At 42.8% G+C, this 19,740-nt stretch overlaps 1 long non-coding RNA gene across 1 annotated transcript in view; it reads right to left on the bottom strand.

The window, feature by feature from the left end:
* Positions 1–19,206, bottom strand: part of LOC101945015 (uncharacterized) — a 192,575-nt gene extending 173,369 nt beyond the window's left edge. Inside the window, exons 1-2 of the long non-coding RNA XR_006172607.2 lie at positions 19,099–19,206; positions 4,843–4,955 (exon numbers count right to left, since the gene is read on the bottom strand). This is a non-coding gene — a long non-coding RNA (uncharacterized LOC101945015). The remainder of the gene's footprint in view (positions 1–4,842; positions 4,956–19,098) is intronic.
* Between the last annotated feature and the right edge of the window lie 534 nt (positions 19,207–19,740).

The raw sequence follows: 19,740 nt of genomic DNA, 5'->3' as shown, positions 1-19,740 counted from the left end.
AACCAATGCATCAGCTGGTAAATTCTTAAGAACTCCCACATTCAAAGTACCCTTTAATTTCCACTCTAATGTATTGGGAACTAAAGCCACCATGGTTTTAAACTACCCTAGGATTATATCAGCCTCCCTACTCACATCTCTCCTTACTAAAGAAATCTGTGCTCCAGTGTCTTTCCATCCCTCGCACAATTTACCATTTACCTTGGCCTGGTTAATGAACTTTTTGTCTACTTCCAGGCTGTCAGACTTGACAAAATTCACAATAACTGCCACCTCTGAAATCTCTGACTGGAGGGTAACTGTATTACCCTCCAGTATAACTGGACAGACCAGAGCATGGGCCCCCATATTTAGGGCATTGCTTCATGTGTTTAAGGGATTCACATAAGTAAAGCTTTCTTGGATCTTCCTCTTAGCCTGGGTCTGATAGATATTAGTAGGCAGCCATGGAGATGTGAGTTTAGTCCCCCCTCCACCTTCCTTTTCTGCCCAGAAACAACACCCCCTTTCTACTTTACTATGGGCTTTTGCCCTTTCTTTTGGGAGCTGTGCTTGTACAAACAAGTCAGCCGCATCCACAGATGTTAGGGATTTCTCCCACATTGCAGCCCTCACCTCTTGAGAGCAGACATCAAAGTACTGCTCTTGAAGAAATAAATCTATGAAGTAGTTTTAAGTTCCTGCCCCTTTTTATCCATTTTTTCATATAATCCACTATTTTTATGAACATATTCCCCGTGATCGAACACGTCAGCCTTTTTAAGGGTTCTAAATTTTAAGTGATATGTCCCATTTTTTACCTAGCTGCCTAAACCTCTGGCTTTTCACCATTCAATGACTTCTAAAATGCACATGTGTGTTGTCAATGCAAAAATCTGCCTCAATAAACATTTGGGTGAATGTCAAATTGAATTTTAACATCATAAATAACAGGAAGAATATACTGATTTAATATACATAATTCAATTTTTAAAAACCATTTTTTCTTAAATGTGAGTTAATCTGTTACAGAATGTTCAGTTTGCTGCACCAGAGTGCTATAAAAACCATAGTGCCTTTCTGCAGAATTTGGGCCAGATCTTCAGATTGTGTAAATCAGTATTGTTTCCCTGAAGTCAGTGGAGCTACTCCAATTAACAGTAGTGGAGACCCCTTTAATCCAAATTGCTGCAGAACAGAAAGGGTCTTATAAATAAGAGGGAAAAGGACTATTAAGGCTTATTTGTGCTGTCTTCAAGATGTTATACCAAAGGAAAAGTCAGAATCAGAGACACACACTGAGAACTGAGATTAAACAAAGAGCTGTTGGCAATATAATAAATTCATAACAAAACCTTCAAACACATTTTGTCACTATAGATCCAGTACCTGTCAGAGATGCCCGAGAATAATCTTGATAAATGAGAGCAATGGGTTGAAATCAATAAAATGTGGTTCAATAAAGACAAATGCAAGGTAGTTCACACAGGACGGAATAATCAGTTATTTAAATATATAGTTGAGGAATACAGGTTAGGCAACAGTACTGCAGAGAAGGACATGGGGGTTTTAGAGCATGATAAATTGTATGCAACAATTCTGTGCATTCTCAGAAAATGTAAATACTGTAGGATCCATACTGGAGAACTTGGGTCCATGGAAGCAAGGAAGATCAGTCTCTGAAACATGCTTCTATTCCCTGACCCTGGAGAAACCCATCCAACAGATTGGATAGAGCTTCTGCCTACCTTGAGGGGCTTGAGAGGCTTCTGCTGAAGGTAGGGTGACCATAGGGAGGAGCTGGCTATGCTGATTTGTGTTTTCCACCCTCCAGAAAATGCCTGGGGAAAAGCAGCACAAGTTAATAGAGACTGGAGTGGTGCTAACTTAAGTTGCTTCACTCTGTGAAGCAGAACCTCTACTTTAGAGACAGTTCCGAGGGCAATGGTAACAGTGGAAGTCCCTGCAAATATGGTTCCTCCAGGCCTGAATTGGAGCTGGTGAGGCTGGTCAGCAGAGTAGAAAGGCAAGGGGCAACTGTTTGGATGTCCCTTATGTTCTGCGGTTTCCCCTCTTCTACCTCCTTCTTCTCCTCACCCCCGTGTCCTCTGTGGAAGAATTAATAGGAAGCTATGGGTTGAAATCATCAAAATTAACAGCAAAACGTTGTTGACTTCAGTGGAGTCAGGATTTCATATCTGCAGCTGAAATCTGCAGCATTTCCTTTGCTTTGCATGAGTTCTCCACAAAAGCAAACTGTGCCCTAGAAAAACAACGAGAAGTCCGGTGGCACCTTAAAGACTAACAGTTTTATTTGGGCATAAGCTTTTGTGGATACAAAAAACACTTTTTCAGATGCATGGAGTGAAAATTACAGATGCAGGCATTATTATACTGACACATGAAGAGAAGCGAGTTACCTAACAAGTGGAGAACCAGTGTTAACAGGGTCAATTCAATCAGGGTGGATGTGGTCCACTCCCAATAACTGATGAGGAGGTATCAATGCCAGGAGAGGGAAAGTTGTTTTTGTAGTGAGCCAGCCACTCCCAGTCCCTATTCAAGCCCAAATTAATGGTGTTAAATTTGCAAATGAATTTTAGTTCTGCAGTTTCTCTTTGAAGTCTGTTTTTTGAAGTTTTTTTGTTCAAGTATGGCTACTTTTAAATCTGTTATAGATTGTCCAGGGAGATTGAAGTGTTTTCCTACTGGCTTTTGTATGCTACTATTCCTGATGTCTGATTTGTGTCCATTTATTCTTTTGCCCTAGGAGATTCCCATCTCAGTTATATGGGTTTAACATGGGAGAAATTTAACTGATCTCAGTAATTACTTGTGATTTACACCACAGTAAGTAATGTCAGAATCAGGTCCTAGATAGGCTTATGAAATATTAATAAGAGCATACAGGCTTTTTCTATTCAGTACTGATAAGTTCTCAAAGCACTGGATGCATCACATTTTCATAAGGCACATTAGAAAAGGTGTAAAGGAAAGCAATGTGATACAAGCTTTGAAAAATATAACCTGTAAGGGACAGTACAAGACAACCACCCATGTTTCATCTAGAGAAAAGAACCTACCTACAAATATATTCAGGGTGTTATAAAGACAGCTCAATTACAATCATTAGTCAAAATGAATCGGACTTGAAGTAATGGACTTAATGCCAATGGTGAAAAAGTGAGTAAAGCTCTAGAACTAAAGGAAAATTTATTTTGAACTATTGAAGAAGCTACCAAGGGAGGATGTGGAATTACCTTCACTGAAGGTATTCAAGGCTAAACATGTCATTCATCTATCAGAAATGGCTTAGGGATAATTAGATTTGCCCTGCTACAGTGAACAGTGCAGGGATGAAAACAGTAAGCTAAATATTCCTTCCAACCCTATGATTCTATGCTAGTTGTAACTACTGATATGTAATAAATTCTACATTTGAAATTCATACCTTAATAATGAATATTTACCTCTGATAGTGCTTTCCATCAGAGCACTTTTAATAGGTCTCTATGTATCATAATGATCCTTTTATAAATAGGAAAACTGAAGCACAAAAAGGTGAAGTGACTTGTTCAAGGTTACACAGCAATTGAATAGCACAGCTACATACAAAATCCATTTCTTTGGACTCCCTTGACCCCTCTCCCACAAAGGGCAACCTTATAGAGAAATTACACTTTGTCATAACTAAAGAACTTAATCCAAAACAAAGCCATACCAACATGTTGCAAATAAATATGTGTGTGCATACTGAGCACTGAAACCATTTATTTGTCTCAGCAAGACAAATTGTTTCATGACAGGTTAAATTTTATTTTGGAATATCTGCTAACACCTTTGCCAGAATTTTGCAAGAGTGCCATTTTTTCCAGTTGTGCAAAAATATAGTGCATTTTCCTGAGATCAGGAGATGAAGCAGAAGTGAATCTCTTTCTTGGAGTAAAACCTTTAAAATAATCACCATAGTTGTGTCATGATGTAGAATACTCTATCATTCTAGAAAAGGCACAATTTTCTAACCATCAATAGCTGATCAGCTTTATGTATAAGTTCTGTGCAGTGTGTCAAAGTGAGGTCCTACAAGACATGCAAAGTTAATGGAGAGTAGGGTCAAGACAATGACCACACCACACCTTATCTCTAAGGGGTAGAGAGGCATGGACATTGCTGTAGACTTAGAACAGGTCAGCATGGGGATGCTGACTCATCCCTCAGGTGACCAGAGGAGGGGCAGATTATATGTGCAAGGTGCAAGCCAGGCAGAGCAGCAAGGACTCCAGCTCTCCAATCTGCATGGCGCTGCATGGGAACAGGACTGTAGCAGGCAGGTTGTGGGAGAAGGTGAGAGAGATCAGGTTTCAGGCTTTGATTCAAATCATAGCAAGTGGGTGAGATTGGGAGCAGGGGATTCCCCCTGTCGGCTAGGCATAGCAGCAGTGCTAGAACGGGGATGGGGGTCCTTGCCTCTTGGACAAGGGGCTGGAAACTTGACTGGGGCTGGCAGATCTCAGGGTAGTCTGTCTGTTTATCAAAGGATAAACTGAGGTGGATCAACTGAGGTGGATCCAGGGAAAACAAATGCCTGTGGGTGAGCTGGCTGCATTTGTAGGTGGGACAGGCAGGAGAGAATTGATTCAAGTGGCCTGGATCTGGGTAACCATTCAGCCTACTGACAAACATAAGGACAGATAGGCGATTGGAGATGGTTGAGGATGCCAGTCATCGGGGTACGAAAGACACCATGTACTGCAGCACACATTCCTCTGTAACATGTGTTGGTGACCAGCCTTCCAGATCCTGAAATTGCACAAAAATCAGTAAAATCTCTCATAGCTCTGCAATGCCTGCAAAGCCACTGACCTCTATGTTCCAGTGAAAACCATCATACCCCAAGGTTCCATAGTGCTAGAACTTAGAAGCATCCACTTGGGTTACTTGCTGGCTTCTGGTGGCAGCTCCCAAAATCCATCCATCTGAAAACAAGACAATGCATCTGCATCAAAACAGTTCCCGGGGTTGATAATAGCATTTTAGAATTGGAAAAGGTACGGAAAAGGTACAGAAAATGGCAACCAAAATGATTATGATATCCATATGAGGAGAGATTAAAAAGACTGGGACTTTTCAGCTTGGAAAAGAGACGACTAGGAGGGGGTATGATCGAGGTCTAGAAAATTGTTAATGGTGTGGAGATAAAAGTGTTATTTACTCCTTCACATAATGCAAGAACTAGGGGTCACCCAATGAAATTAATAGGCAGCAGGTTTAAAACAAACAAAAGGAAGTACTACTTCACACAACACAGTGAACCTGTGGAACTCATTGTCAGGAGATGTTGTGAAGGCCAAAACTATAATGGAGTTCAAAACATTTTAGATAAATTCATGGAAGATAGGTCCATCAATAGCTATTAGCCAAGATGGTCAGGCATGCAGTCCCATGCTCTGGGTATCCCTAGCCTCTTTTGGCCAGAAGCTGGGAGTGGACAACAGGGGATGTATCATTCGATGTTCTGTTCTGTTCATTCTCTCCAAATTACTCGGCATTGGCCACTGTCGGAAGACAGGATACTGGGCAAGATGGACCATTGGTCTGACCCACTATGGCCATTCTTATGTTCTTGGTATCTAAGTCCTATAAGGATTCTTCTGGAAGGGCTTTGGAATTGCGGGATATGCTCTGGGAGGGGCCAGCAGTTATTTTAAATTTGTGCACATCAAAGACTGATCAAGGAGGCTGCGGTAAATCTATACACCTACAGGAAGGAGGCAAGCCTGGGGTCTGCCCAGTGGAGGCTTTCAGGGCATACATGGCAATAAGACCAGGGAAGAATGGGCCCCTCCCTATGCACAGTGACAGGAGTCCTCTCACAGCATATCAGTTGGTTACATGTTGAGATGGGGACTGACAAGATTGGGGCTCCCAGCACATGAACTTGATTCCTACTCATTCAGGACTGCTGCAGCAATGGCAGAGCTGGGTATGGGGGCTAGGGCAATTCAGGCAACTGACTGTTGGCATTCTGAAGTGTACAGACCATAAATGAGACCTCCACATGGGAAAACCAGTGTTAATTTTCCATTGTGTTTTCATTCCAGGTGCAGGAAGATGGGCCAGGCAGATGGTGGTGTAAATCTGTGGGCACAGTATTGTTTACTGGGTGTATAGGCAGGCTTCCAGATTGTCTGAGGGTTCACAACTGGGGCTCGGTGATGAAGCAGTCCTGAGATGGCATGTTATGGGACCAGCTGATGCCCCTTCTGTACACCGTGGGGGCCCATGAGTGGGCATCAGATATAATTGTGGTGGACCTTGGGGAAAATAATTTGGGAAGGTGTAAAGGGGTAGCCTTAATGCATAGCCCCTCTTAGTTCTTGGAACTTTTCCCAGGTATAAAAATTGTATTCACATGCTGAAAGGTGAGGTGAGAGCTGTGAAGACCTCTCTGGTTGACAAAGCTAGAAGTATGTGAAGAAGGAGGTGGCCAAATTCATAGGGGGTCATAGAAAGTTGGTAATTTCACAACCAACATAGCATATGGGGCACCAGAATTATTCAGGGAGGATAAGGTTCATCCTTGGAGGCTGACATGTTTTTGGCTGATATTAAAGGGGACATTAGGAAGTGTCTGGGAACCCAGCTTGGTATGGTAGGATTACCATCTGTCCGTATTTCCCCGGACATGTCTGACTTTTTTGTCTTTAAATAGCCGTCTGGGAGGAATTGGTAATAAGGTTAAAAGGTCTGGGATGTTTCCCCCTCCCTCCCTTCCATGCAGAGTGCGCCGTGGCTGATTGGGTGGCTGGGCCTGATTAAGCTGTTCCCATTGGCCTCCAGCAGCCAGAGCCCCTCCCCTGCTGCCTGCAGCCCGACAGAGTGTTTTGCCTCCACGTGGAGCCAGCATCTGACCAGCATCTGACCAGCATGGGCATGGTAAGGGGAGTCCCGGGGGACAGTCAGGGAGTAGAGTTGGATGGGTCAGGAGTTCTGGGGGGGGGGCCTGTCAGGGGGCGGGGGTATGGAAAGGGATCGGAGCAGTTGGGACAGGGAGCACGGGGGAAGGTTGGATGGGTCGGGTGTTCTGGGGATCCTGTCAGGGGGTGGGGAGTGGTTGGATGGGGTGTGAGAGTCCAGGGGGGGGTCTGTTTAGGGGTGGGGGTGTGAATATGGGGTGGGGGTGTGGATAAGGGTCAGGGCAGTCAGGGGACAGGTAAGGTCCTGGGGGGCAGTTAGGGTGGGGGGTTCTCAGGAGGGGGCAGTCAGGGGACAAGAAGCAGGGGGGGTTGGAGGTTCTGAGGGGGGCAGTCAGGGGGGTGCGAAGTGGGAGGGAGTGGATGGGGCAGGGTGGGGGTGGGGCTAGAGCGGGGTTCCGCCCCCCCCCCCCTCCCCAGTGTCCTCTTTTTTGATTGGGGAAATATGGTAACCCTAGGGTATGGGAAAGGGTGGGAGAGGGAGCCAAGCTAATTGCTAGTTCCTTCTTGAGGTGGATGTCCAGGGCAGGCGCTCCATAGGAAAGGGATACAGTTATTGGATAAATGGTGTGTTAAAGGAATGGAAAACATGCACTGTACGCTTATCCACCACATGCTCCCAGACTGTTAGTAATAAATTTGTGGCCTAATCCAGAGCCAGTGTCTCCTATATTACTTCCGGTTTAGCTGGACAATTACTGTGTACTTCCATTCACCTGAATAGCATAAAATCATAGAACTGGAAGGGACCTTAAGAGGTCATCTAGTCCAGTCCCCTAGGGGGACATGGCGGGGGTCATTTTATTTGGATAAATTCAGAGTTCTGATAATCAAGAGGGCATTGAATAAGCAGCAGGGGGTAGGGGAGTAAATTGTCAGATTACCACTTTAATAAAATACATTAAGGAATGCACATTTATTGAAAAGTAGATGACAAAATAATCAGGTTGCCAGGGAATGCTAGCTCACACAAAGCACACTGAATACAGAATCATAGGCAGTCCCAGTAATCAGCTACAATACAGCAAAGAGCTCTGTTATAGCAGCCTGCTTTTTAGTGCAATGTAATTTTTCTACTGCCACTATGTGTAACTTCCAGAGGAGCAAGATGTGCAGGTAATCACTATGTTGACTCTCCATCCAGAGTAAACACTGGCTAAATGCAGCATCTGCTTCAGAGGTAGCAGGTGCCTGGTCCAAAGGCGCTTCTACCTTTGACTCCTCATTGTCCTCTTCAACTGTGTCCATGAGCGTCATCTTTTTCTGGGCAATGTTAATAATATCTTTGTCCAACAGCTCACCACAACCCTCATTCTGAGCCTCACAATTCATCCATTTCCGGCTGGCCTCAGGTTCCAAATCTGTCTGCTCAGAAGTTGCATGCAGCTCATTTGTTGCCTCAGTTTCCTGGGATACTGTATCTGGCTCAGGTTTGGATTTATGTAGGACCTCTGATTTTTCCAGAAAATCTGGCTATTGTTTCCTGCCAAACCTTAGACCACAATTCAGCCAATAAGTAAGAGGCATCTTTTATAATAGCTTCTTAATTGAATCCATCAAAGTCAGCTGCTCATTTTCCTCGTCAAGGACATTAGTAAACAGTTTAGCAGTGTACACACCTTTAAGAGTTGATAGAATTCCCTGTTCCCATAGGATGGAATTTTGAGGTTGTGTTGGCAGGCAAAAAATGAACACCGGACACCACCACTGATGGAAGTGGTCTGATAAGAATCAGGGTAGGCATCTGCATTGTCTTTAATGAGACTAGCATGCTGCATGAAGTTTAATGACCACAAATGCATTTGGACAGCTGGCACACATTTTGAAATGTAGTTTCAATTACGATCAATGGAAAGATAAGCTTAATGGCAGGTTAACAAACAATGACAACTTTCTTTCAGTCAGCCACACAGACATTTCTCAATCACAGCTGGAGAAAGTATTCTCCATTGCTTGTTTCCAACTGTTAAACAGGGTTGCTAGGTACTATTGAAGAGTTGTTTCATTTCACACAGAGATGAAATAGTGATGGGTCAAACAAGCTCCAGTCACAGACCAAGACTCCATTGTGCTAGGTGCTCTACAAACACACAAAGAGATAGCCCCCGCGCTTAGGAGCTTATAGTCTAAGTATAAGGGTATGTCTACACTACGGGATTAATCCAAATTTATATAATTCGAATTTTGGAAACGGATTGTATAAAGTCGAATGTATGCGGCCACACTAAGCACATTAATTCGGCGGTGTGCGTCCATGTACCGGGGCTAGCGTCGATTTCTGGAGCGTTGCACTGTGGGTAGCTATCCCATAGTTCCCGCAGTCACTCCTGCCCATTGGAATTCTGGGTTGAGATCCCAGTGCCTGATGGGGCAAAAAACATTGTCGCAGGTGGTTCTGGGTACAGCCTCACCTCTCTCTCCATGAAAGCAATGGCAGATAACCATTTCGCACCTTTTTTCCTGGGTGAACACTGCAGACTCCATACCACGGCAAGCATGGAGCCCGCTCAGCTCAAGACAGCAGTCATGAACATTGTAAACACCTGGTGCGTTCTCGTGCAGTTTATGCTGAGCCAGGACCAGAAAAACGAGGCGAGGAGGCGGCGGCGACGGCAGCGCAGCGACAAGCGTGATGAGGACATGGACATGGATACAGAATTCTCTCAAACCGCGGGCCCCGGTGCTTTGGAGATCCTGTTGTTAATGGGACAGGTTCTATCCGTGGAACGCCGATTCTGGGCCCAGGAAACAAGCACAGACTGGTGGGACCGCATAGTGTTGCAGGTGTGGGACGATTCCCAGTGGCTGCGAAACTTTTGCATACGTAAGGGCACTTTCATGGAACTTTGTGACTTGCTGTTCCCTGCCCTGAAATGCCAGAATACCAAGATGAGAGCAGCCCTCACAGTTGAGAAGCGAGTGGCGATAGCCCTGTGGAAGCTTGCAATGCCAGACAGCTACCGGTCAGTCGGCAATCAATTTGGAGTGGGCAAATCTACTGTGGGGGCTGCTGTGATGCAAGTAGCCAAAACAATCACTGAGGTGCTGCTACGAAAGGTAGTGACTCTGGGAAATGTGCAGGTCATAGTGGATGGCTTTGCTGCAATGGGATTCCCTAACTGTGGTGGGGCGATAGATGGAACCCATATCCCTATCTTGGTACCGGAGCACCAGGTACCCAGTACATAAACCGCAAGGGGACTTTTCAATGGTGCTGCAAGCTCTTGTGGATCACAAGGGACGTTTCACCAACATCAACGTGGGCTGGCTAGGAAGGGTTCATGATGCTCGCATCTTCAGGAACACTACTCTGTTTAAACGGCTGCAGCAAGGGACTTACTTCCCGGACCAGAAAATAAACGTTGGGGATGTTGAAATGCCAATAGTTATTCTTGGGGACCCAGCCTACCCCTTAATGCCATGGCTCATGAAGCCATACACAGACAGCCTGGACAGGAGTCAGGAGTTGTTCAACTACAGGCTGAGCAAGTGCAGAATGGTGGTAGAATGTGCATTTGGCCATTTAAAAGGTCACTGGCGATCGTTACTGACTCGCTCAGACCTCAGCTAAACCAATATCCCCATTGTTATTTCTGCTTGCTGTGTGCTCCACAATCTCTGTGAAAGTAAGGGGGAGACCTTTATGGCGGGGTGGGAGGCTGAGGCAAATCACCTGGCGGCTGATTACGCGCAGCCAGACACCAGGGCGATTAGAAGAGCACACCAGGAAGCTCTGTGCATCAGAGAAGCTTTGAAAACCAGTTTCATGACTGGCCAGGCGACAGTGTGAAATTTCTGTTTGTTTCTCCTTCATGAAAACCCGCCCCCTTTATTGACTCATTCTCTGTAAGGAACCCACCCTCCCCCTTCCCCCAGCTTGCTTTCAAAGGAAATAAAGTCACTATCATTTAAAAATCATTTATTCTTTATTAATTGATTATAAAAAGAGGGAGAGAACCCAGGTGGGGTTTGGGAGGAGGATTAGCGGGAAGGAAAAGGCCACTAAAAAAAGGTTAAAAAAATGACAGCCTTTTGCTTGGGCTGTCCACTGGGGTGGAATGGGAGAGTGTACGGAGCCTCTCCCCCCCCCCCCCCCGCGTTCTTATACATCTGGGTGAGGAGGCTATGGAACATGGTGAGGGGAGAGGGGGTTATACAGGGGCTGTAGCGGTACTCTGTTATCCTGCTGCTGTTCCTGAAGCTCCACCAGATGCTGGAGCATGTCTGTTTGCTCACGCAGCAGCCCCAGCGTTGCATCCTGCCTCCTCTGATCTTCCTGCCACCACCTCTCATCTCGAGTGTCTCTTCTCTCCTCAAGTTGGTCCCTCCTGGCCTCACGTTGGTCCCTCCTGGCCTCACGTTGGTCCCTCCTGGCCTCACGTTCACTGGCTTCTTTCCTATACTTTGAAACCGTGTCCTTCCACTCATTCAGATGAGCTCTTTCACTGCGGGTGGATTCCATGATCTCTGCGAACATCTCGTCTCGCGTCTTCTTTTTCCGATGCCTTATCTGAGATAGCCTTTGGGACGGAGGAGGGAGGCTTGAAGAATTTGCAGCTGCTGGAGGGAGGGAAAAAAGGAGAGAATTTTTTAAAAAGATACATTTTGCAGAACAATGCTTATACTCTTTCAAGGTGACCAACACTATTCACATTACATAGCACATGTGATTTCTGTGCAAGGTCGCATTTTGCCTCTTAATATTGAGTGCCTGTGGCTTTGCTGCTAGAGATCACAGACGCAGGTCCGGGCAACAGAATTCGGCTTGCATGCGGCCATGGTAAGCCATTGTCTTTTGGCTTCTGCGCCCTCCTTTCCCACATACCAAGCAAAGCCCGTTAAGTGCTGCGGTTTTCCTGTTAACCTTCAGCAGCAGAAAACAAACTAACCCCCCCATCCAATTCTCTGGATGATCGCTTTATCCCTCCCCCCACCGCGTGGCTGGTATCAGGGAAGATCCCTGCAGGAACCAAACTAACACCCCCCACCCTGCCATGAATTCTCTGGGATGATCGCTTTACCCCTCCCCCCACCGCATGGCTGGTATCAGGGAAGATCCCTGCTAGCCAAACGTGAAAAGCTCTGGGCCAATTCCCCCCGCCCCACGCTTGGCTAACTGCAGGGAAGGATTTCTTTTCAGCCACAGGCAAACAGCCCAGTAGGAAAGGCCACCTCCGTCCCCTTAATTAAATTCCCGTATTTCAACCAGGTTACCATGAGCGATATCACTCTCCTGAGGATTACACAGCGAGATAAAGAACGGATGTTGCTTGAATGCTAGCAAACACTGGGACCATACACTGCCAGGCTTTGTCATGCAATGATACCAGATTACTTGCTGCAAGCATGGCGCAGTCAAGTGTCCTACCATGGAGGACGGAATAAGGCTGCACTGCCCAGAAACCTTGTGGCAAGGCTTTCGGAGTACCTCCAGGAGAGCTTCATGGAGATGTCCCTGGAGGATTTCCGCTGCATCCCCAGACACGTTAACAGACTTTTCCAGTAGCTGTACTGGCCGCGAATGCATCCTAAGTCCTCAGGGCAAATTAATCATTAAAAAACGCTTGCTTTTAAAACAAGTTTTATATTTTAAAAGATAAACTCACCTGAGGTCCCTTCCATGGGGTTGTGGTCTTGGATACTGGCTTGGGAGGGTTGGGAGGGTACTTCAGTCAGGCTGAGAAAAAGATCCTGGCTGTTGTGGAGAACGAAGTGCTGAGTGCTCTCTTCAAGCTCGTCCTCCTCCTCCTCCTTCTCCTCTTCCCCGTCTGCAGAATCCTCGGAATCCACGGTCAAAGGTGGGGTAGTGGTGGCAGCCCCCCTAGAACTGCATGCAGCTCAGCGTAGAAGCGGCATGTCCGCGGCTCTGACCTGGAGCGACCGTTTGCCTCCTTTGTTTTTTGATAGGCTTGTCTGAGCTCCTTGACTTTCACATGGCACTGATCTGAGTCCCTATTGTGGCCTCTCTCCATCATGCCCTTGGAGATTTTTTCAAAAGTTTTGGCATTTCGTCTTTTCGAACGAAGTTCTGCTAGCACTGAATCCTCTCCCCATATAGCGATCAGATCCAGTACCTCCCGTACGGTCCATGCTGGTGCTCTTTTTCGATTATTGGCCTGCATGGTTACCTGTGCTGATGAGCTATCTGTGGTCACCTGTGCTCTCCATGCTGGGCAAACAGGAAATAAAATTCAAATGTTCGCAGGGCTTTTCCTGTCTACCTGGCCAGTGCATCCGAGTTCAGATTGCTGTCCAGAGCAGTCACAATGGTGCACTGTGGGATAGCTCCCGGAGGCAAATACCATTGAATTGCGGCCACACTAACCCTAATTCGAAATGACAATATCGATTTTGGCACTACTCCGCTCGTCAGGGTGGAGTACAGAAATCGATTTTAAGAGCCCTTTATTTTGAAATAAATGGCTTCGTTGTGTGGACGGGTGCAGGGTTAATTCGATTTAACGCTGCTAAATCCGAATTAAAGTCATAGTGTAGACCAGGCTCAAGACAAGAAACAAGTGGATAAACAGACAGGGGAGCACAAAGAAACAATTAGACAATACTAGTGCCTCTCAACACAGGAGATCACAAAATACTATGCGCTGATTCCTACATTGCTCAGTAATAATTCCCATTAATGAAAGCTATGATAGGAGTTTTCCCTGAGTAAGGATTTTGTCCATAACAAATACATGTTATTACCTTATCTTCAGTGCCCAATTCAACAGGAACCAGAAATAAAGACAACTAAAATGATTAGCAATTTTACAACACTAACAAATACTTGTTTTGTGAACTTTATTTGAATGTCATATCCATTTCAATTAATCAAATTCTGATAGCGCTAAATAAATAAATAAATAAATAAAGGGATTTGGATTCCATGCATTGAATGATTTATCCAAATGGCATCCCCTCGCCTTTACTGACCTTTGGGGTTTTGAGAAAGATGGGACTTGAATCTGAACCAGAACCAAAACCAAAACCAGCCCTGTTTTTCCTCTACCTGACATATAATGCATACAACAGTTCACCTTATGTGATCAATAAATTCTGTATTTATGTCTGGGTAACCTGAGTAATATGAAAAAGATGAATCTTCAACTTGAGAGTGGTTAGACAGACATTTAGAAATGTTTCTCACCAATTACTGTAGCCTCCCAGATCAGTCGACTTCAGTAGGAACAGATCGCTCACCCATGTTCATGTAATGCAGTATGCTATATAAGCTAATTTCTGATTTCTATTGTTACTGGAGAAATGGTTGTGTGTACTCTAATTATATGGCTACTTGTGTAATCAGAGTAATTTTTTTCAATAGCTACTGTCAACCAGGCCCTTGTTCATTTGTTTTAAACAAATAAATATCATGCTTATTTTAATCACTTTTTTTTATAATTGTTCACTTGGTTTTAAATAGCTTTACAAGAGAAAAATGTTTAAATAGTCCTAATTAATAATAATGTTATGTTGTAGTAGTACCTAGAAGCCAACATTGTACCAGTTTGGTACAAACATAGTAAATGTGCTGTTAACGAGATAAGTATCTGAATAATCCAACAGAGATGGCATCTAGAAAACATTTATTGCTCAGGGTTGAGATATATCTGTAACTTGAGCTCTATGGCAATGATTGCATTGTTCTCAAAATATAAAATTAGTGTTATCAATTCCCAAAATAAGGATGCATGATGGAACTCAGCACTACTATAGCTGTAAAAGCAAATAATAAATTATCAGAGAGACAAGCACATTATTTCCATTTTGGCATGGATTTCGATGCATGTGAAAACATAAAGGTCATTTAGTTAATGCTTCTGTAATAGAACCATTTCTCAGAGTGTTTGCCTATGGATCCACATTTCTCCCACATGAGAACATGTTTTTTGACTAATAGAAATAGCTACATTTGCTGACTTAGTCTGTTACTGTTTTACCTTATAACAGCAAAAATACATAATTATTTTTTATTTATCCAGCACTTGTCCTGGGCTGTAGACATGACATATAATTTAAAACATGAAATAACTAGTCAAAAAAGGAAGCCATTTGTGTGAAAATGTCTTTTTCGTGCCAATCAAAAAGCGTTTTAAGTTCCAATATTTTCAACCTGCAGTAAAGCTGGTCAAAATGTTTTTTGTAAAAATGTTTGCAAAACACATTAGCTCTTTCTTGCCAAAGTATTAAAAATTCAAATTATTTTTAGCCAGATGCAATAAGAACTGTTCTAAAATTAAAAAGTCAGTCCACTGCTTCAGTTATAACAGTAAACCACCAGATGCCAAAACTCCACTCATTCAAAACCAGGGCATAGAACTCCAGTGAAAGGTTTAGTCCCACTAGCCCAAAAGCCCATGAACAAAGGTGAGCTTTGAAGCATGTCCAGAAAGTTAAATACAGGCTTTGGCTGATGAAGAAAGGGGACGTGAATTACTGAGAACAGGTCCCCCCACAGAAAACATCCTGCCAATAGCTCTCTCTCAAGTTGGCTTCTGATCAGATGCATCCTCTGATCACAATTTGCAACAGAAACATATATAGTGAAGACAATGAACAGAATGATGAGTTCATTTTTAAGAGTACTGGAAACATGCCAGTATGAGTTCTGTGAAGAATAATCACAGGGAACTCAAAGACACATAAAACTTGCTTGGTTTAGAGTTTCATTACAAACTGGGAATTCAACCCAAATTAATTGGACTACTCACACAATTTGTGTGAACCTGGACCATGCAGAAATTGCATGGCTTCGGTGTGAAACTGGGCAAAATTTACATTTTGCTTTGAGTTCAATTGAATCCAAACTCAAAAGTGTAATTCAGTGAACAGAAAGCTAAGTAGGTCAAAGCTAACGAAAATGTGTAAAACTACAGACTTTTTCACAGCCACAATAGCACCTCTTTTACAGCTAAACTGAGATTTGAGAAGAAGCTGTCTGAGGTCTTGTCTATGAGGCAATTGTACTAATTTAATTAACTTGGTTTATAAATGGATTTGGTTAAATTGTCACAACCCTATTGTGTGGACAATCTTATTTCAGTTTCAGAAAGAGTGTCTTATATGGACTTCATAGATGCTGAAACTAGGGGTGCTGCTGCACTCCCTGGTTTGAAGTAGTAATAACAACCCAAATACATGGTTTCCACCTTCAGCACTCTGACTATAAAAATTATTCCAGCACTGCCGACTGACTTGGCTAAAGTTGGTAAAGAATCAATTTAAACCAAATTCATATGAGAAACTTAAATTGCAACGGAAGTGTCTATATAAGAGTATTGCACAGATTTAACATCAGTTTCTAAACTGATTTAGTTAATTGATACAATTTTCTCATGTAGACAAGGCCTGAATAACAAGCAACAGTGAAACTGGAGTGTATTTGTTATGCTATACAAAGCACATGGGATCTTTTATAGAGGAGAAGGCAAATACACCGCATTTATTGAAAATACAACAGTTAGCATATGCTTTTCAGTCACACACACACACACACACACACACAGAGTCCTGCCAGTTGATGTTACCAGTCTGTTGTAGCTTGAGTCAATCTAATGGCCAGTTAGATTGAGCACGAGTGAGGAGCTGGGCTCTGTCAGTCGTGATCCGATGCTCCGAGGCTTTGCAAGACTGAACCCAGAGGTCCATGGCAAAACACCCCAGCTTTATAGTTTTAAATCTCCACTTGAGTCCATGCATTTTGCAATGTCATCCTGTAATCATTAGTCCTTATGTGGTGTTAATCTTGGGGTTTTCTGCTGTTATCATTTGATGGTTATTGTTGGGCTTCCCATCGTTATCTCCTATTTGTTGTCTTGCCTTCAGGGGTGCCTGCCTCACCTCTGAGGTCGTCAATGCTGCTAACATGTTTAGCATTTGATACAATTATGTTTTCTGATTGTCTCCTGGTCTTTCCAAATCTCTTACTTTTTCTTGACCATCTGGACATTTGTGATGGCTTTCACACCTTATCTTTTCCTGATGCATGCATTCCTCATTCACACAAACAATCTCTTACAGAAACCTTCAAAGGTATACAGACAGCAGTATTTTATATTCAGCAGAATGCATTGTAAATCAAGCCTTGCTAAATCTTATAACTAAAACAATTCACATTGGGGCTTCAGGTCCTCAACATTCCTCTAATTTCCTTAGCATAGATACAATACAAGATCCTGTCTCTTACTTACTAAACCTTAAAACAAAGAAATGTATATTTAACTAGAGTTCCTAATTTGTAATACATTTAGGAAACCATAGTATACATTATAACTTATCCTAAAACAAAAGGGTGACCATAATCAGTCATAAGGATTGTTCTGGTCTGTCATTCCTTTCTGCTATTCAAAAAGGGTGGCTGGCAGGATGAAATTAAATCATACATTAATTCTCATAGTACAATTATAAAATCCTGCTCCTACATATTTTTCCATATAAAACGAAGAAATATATGGATCCAGATTCTTCTGTGTCTGGCATTTTGTGCAGTCACCTCAGCAAAGTGTGTACAATATGGCAGTCAAATCCTATGAAATCAAAATGGCAAGATTTTACACACACTTTGAACTTACTTTAATCAGGTGGAAAAGAAGAGACAAGGTACAAGATAGCAGAGAATCATAGTCATGCTACCAAGAAATAAATATCAATTTCCCAGTTATGGTAAAAAGACTTTCTAAAATAACTACCTAGACACAGGAAGAGGATGATTTACTTGCCAAACAGAGAGCTTCAACAGATTAGAACAATCCACAATATCAGAACTGCAGAGAAAACAAAGGAACAAATAGTAAGTTAACTGAGCTGAGGGTGTCAGCTAAAGTGTGATGACAACGGCATTAATGAATTTTGCAGTTAGTTACAATAATCAGCATATGTGATGACAAAGGCATGAATTAATTTTGCAGATCGATCAAGTTATTACAGTGTCTTAATCCAAGATATTTATGCCTGTATCTGTAATTTTCACTCCATGTATCTGAAGAAGTGTTTTTTAACCCATGAAAGCTTATGCTCAAATAAATCCGTTAGTCTTTAAAGTATTTAAAAACTCCTTGTTGTTTTATTCCAAGATGATTTTCAGATAAATTACCAAAATGGAAAGAAGTGTTACTGTACTCATTTGCCTGGAGTAATAGTTTAAAGATAGAGCAGAATCAAATATATCCCTAAGGTTTAGAGGACCCTGTTTGTATTGGTTATAACCCTCTAAGAAAAGGGGACTCCAAACAATTTTTCAAGGCTGATACAATGCCAACCCACTAATTTGCATTAAGGTCAAGCTATCATCCATTCTTGAACACTTTGCTTAATCCCACATTGACTCTAAGAGAGTGTCTGCCTGCCAAAGAAACATTTAAAAAACACTAAGAGTGTATTGTCTGCATGCTAATGGTATCTAAGACCTTAAGGGGATATAATATCTGCTAATGCAATTGTGCAGACACAGAACACTACAAGGTCAAGAATTTATTTGCAGTCTTTGGAAGATAAAGCAACAGTTAACTAACAATAATAGGATTTGTTAAAGGGCAACTGATCTGCTGTAGAAACATTATAATATGAATAAATGCAGTAGGTGAAGCCTAATGAATAAGCAAATTATTCCAGTGAAATCAGTAGTATTAAATGCAGAAGGAACTTCAGAAAATAATGTGGAAATATCACTTCAGAACATCTTAAAGTGCCATCAACAATATATAATGATGTAATTGCAAAGTGATTTAAACTTGGATGCATATTTAAGAAGACAAGTATTATTCAAAGCTGAGATCAAGAAGTGCAACTTGTTCACAGATCTTGGATATAAATACTTCTAGAGAGGAGTTTGGAGAGGCTCAGTTAACACAGCAAAAGGTTCTTTTAAAATAGACAAAATAGCAGATTTAAAGGTCAAGGACACAACCTACAACAGTCAGAGAAGTAATATTTATGTTAATGAAAACAGAAAGCTCAAGGAGACACACTCAGATATGATGGTGACAAGCATGATATAGATACCTAGACAGATATATAAACATTTCAGTTTTATTTTTAAAGAGTGTTGCATCAGAGGTGACTTTTTTATTGTAAAACTTGAGGTGTAGAAAAGATTGCAGCCCAGCATGTTTATATTTCCTTCATTAATAAACCAGAATCTTTAACTCACCTTTTGTGTTTGAGATTAATGGTCATGCACTCCCCCATTAATATGCTGGCTATGTCTTCATGTGGAGCTAGCAGTGGGATTCCCAGCTTGAATAAACTTACTGGTGTTAGGTCTCATCAAGCTAGCATGCTAACAATAGTACTGTAGTGTGAGCAGCAGTGAGCACCAGCACAGGCTAGCCACCTTATGTAAATTCATTTTTTTAAGACGCATTATAAAATGCATTTTAAAAAAGGAGCAATCTTTTATAACTATCTCATCAGAGTTTGCTTGCCTACTCATGCGTGGCCTTGAGATGAAATGAGTTGTTAAAGCAAAATCCATTCTGCCCATCTCTGGTGGCTGTCCTGGTGGAATCTAAAGATTCCATAACACCTTTATAAAAGAATAAAGAACAAAGTCTGGCCAGCAGTCCCTCTCAGTAAAACAGGTGCTAAGGTCCAAAGGCGCATATATAATGTATACCGTTGAGTGCATGATACACATTTACAGGCATGGGGCCTGATCAGGGCCGGCTCCAGGCACCAGCTTGTCAAGCAGGTGCTTGGGGTGGCCACTCCAGAGAGGGGCGGTAGGTCCAGCGATTCGGCAGCAATTTGGTGGACGGTCCCTCACTCCCGCTCGGAGAGAATCGCGATCGCG

This window comes from Chrysemys picta, chromosome 5 (genome assembly GCF_011386835.1).
Source record: "Chrysemys picta bellii isolate R12L10 chromosome 5, ASM1138683v2, whole genome shotgun sequence".
NCBI classification, from domain to species: Eukaryota; Metazoa; Chordata; order Testudines; family Emydidae; genus Chrysemys; species Chrysemys picta.
The sequence above is the reverse complement of the archived record's forward strand: the minus strand, read 5'-3'. Positions and strand labels throughout refer to the sequence as shown.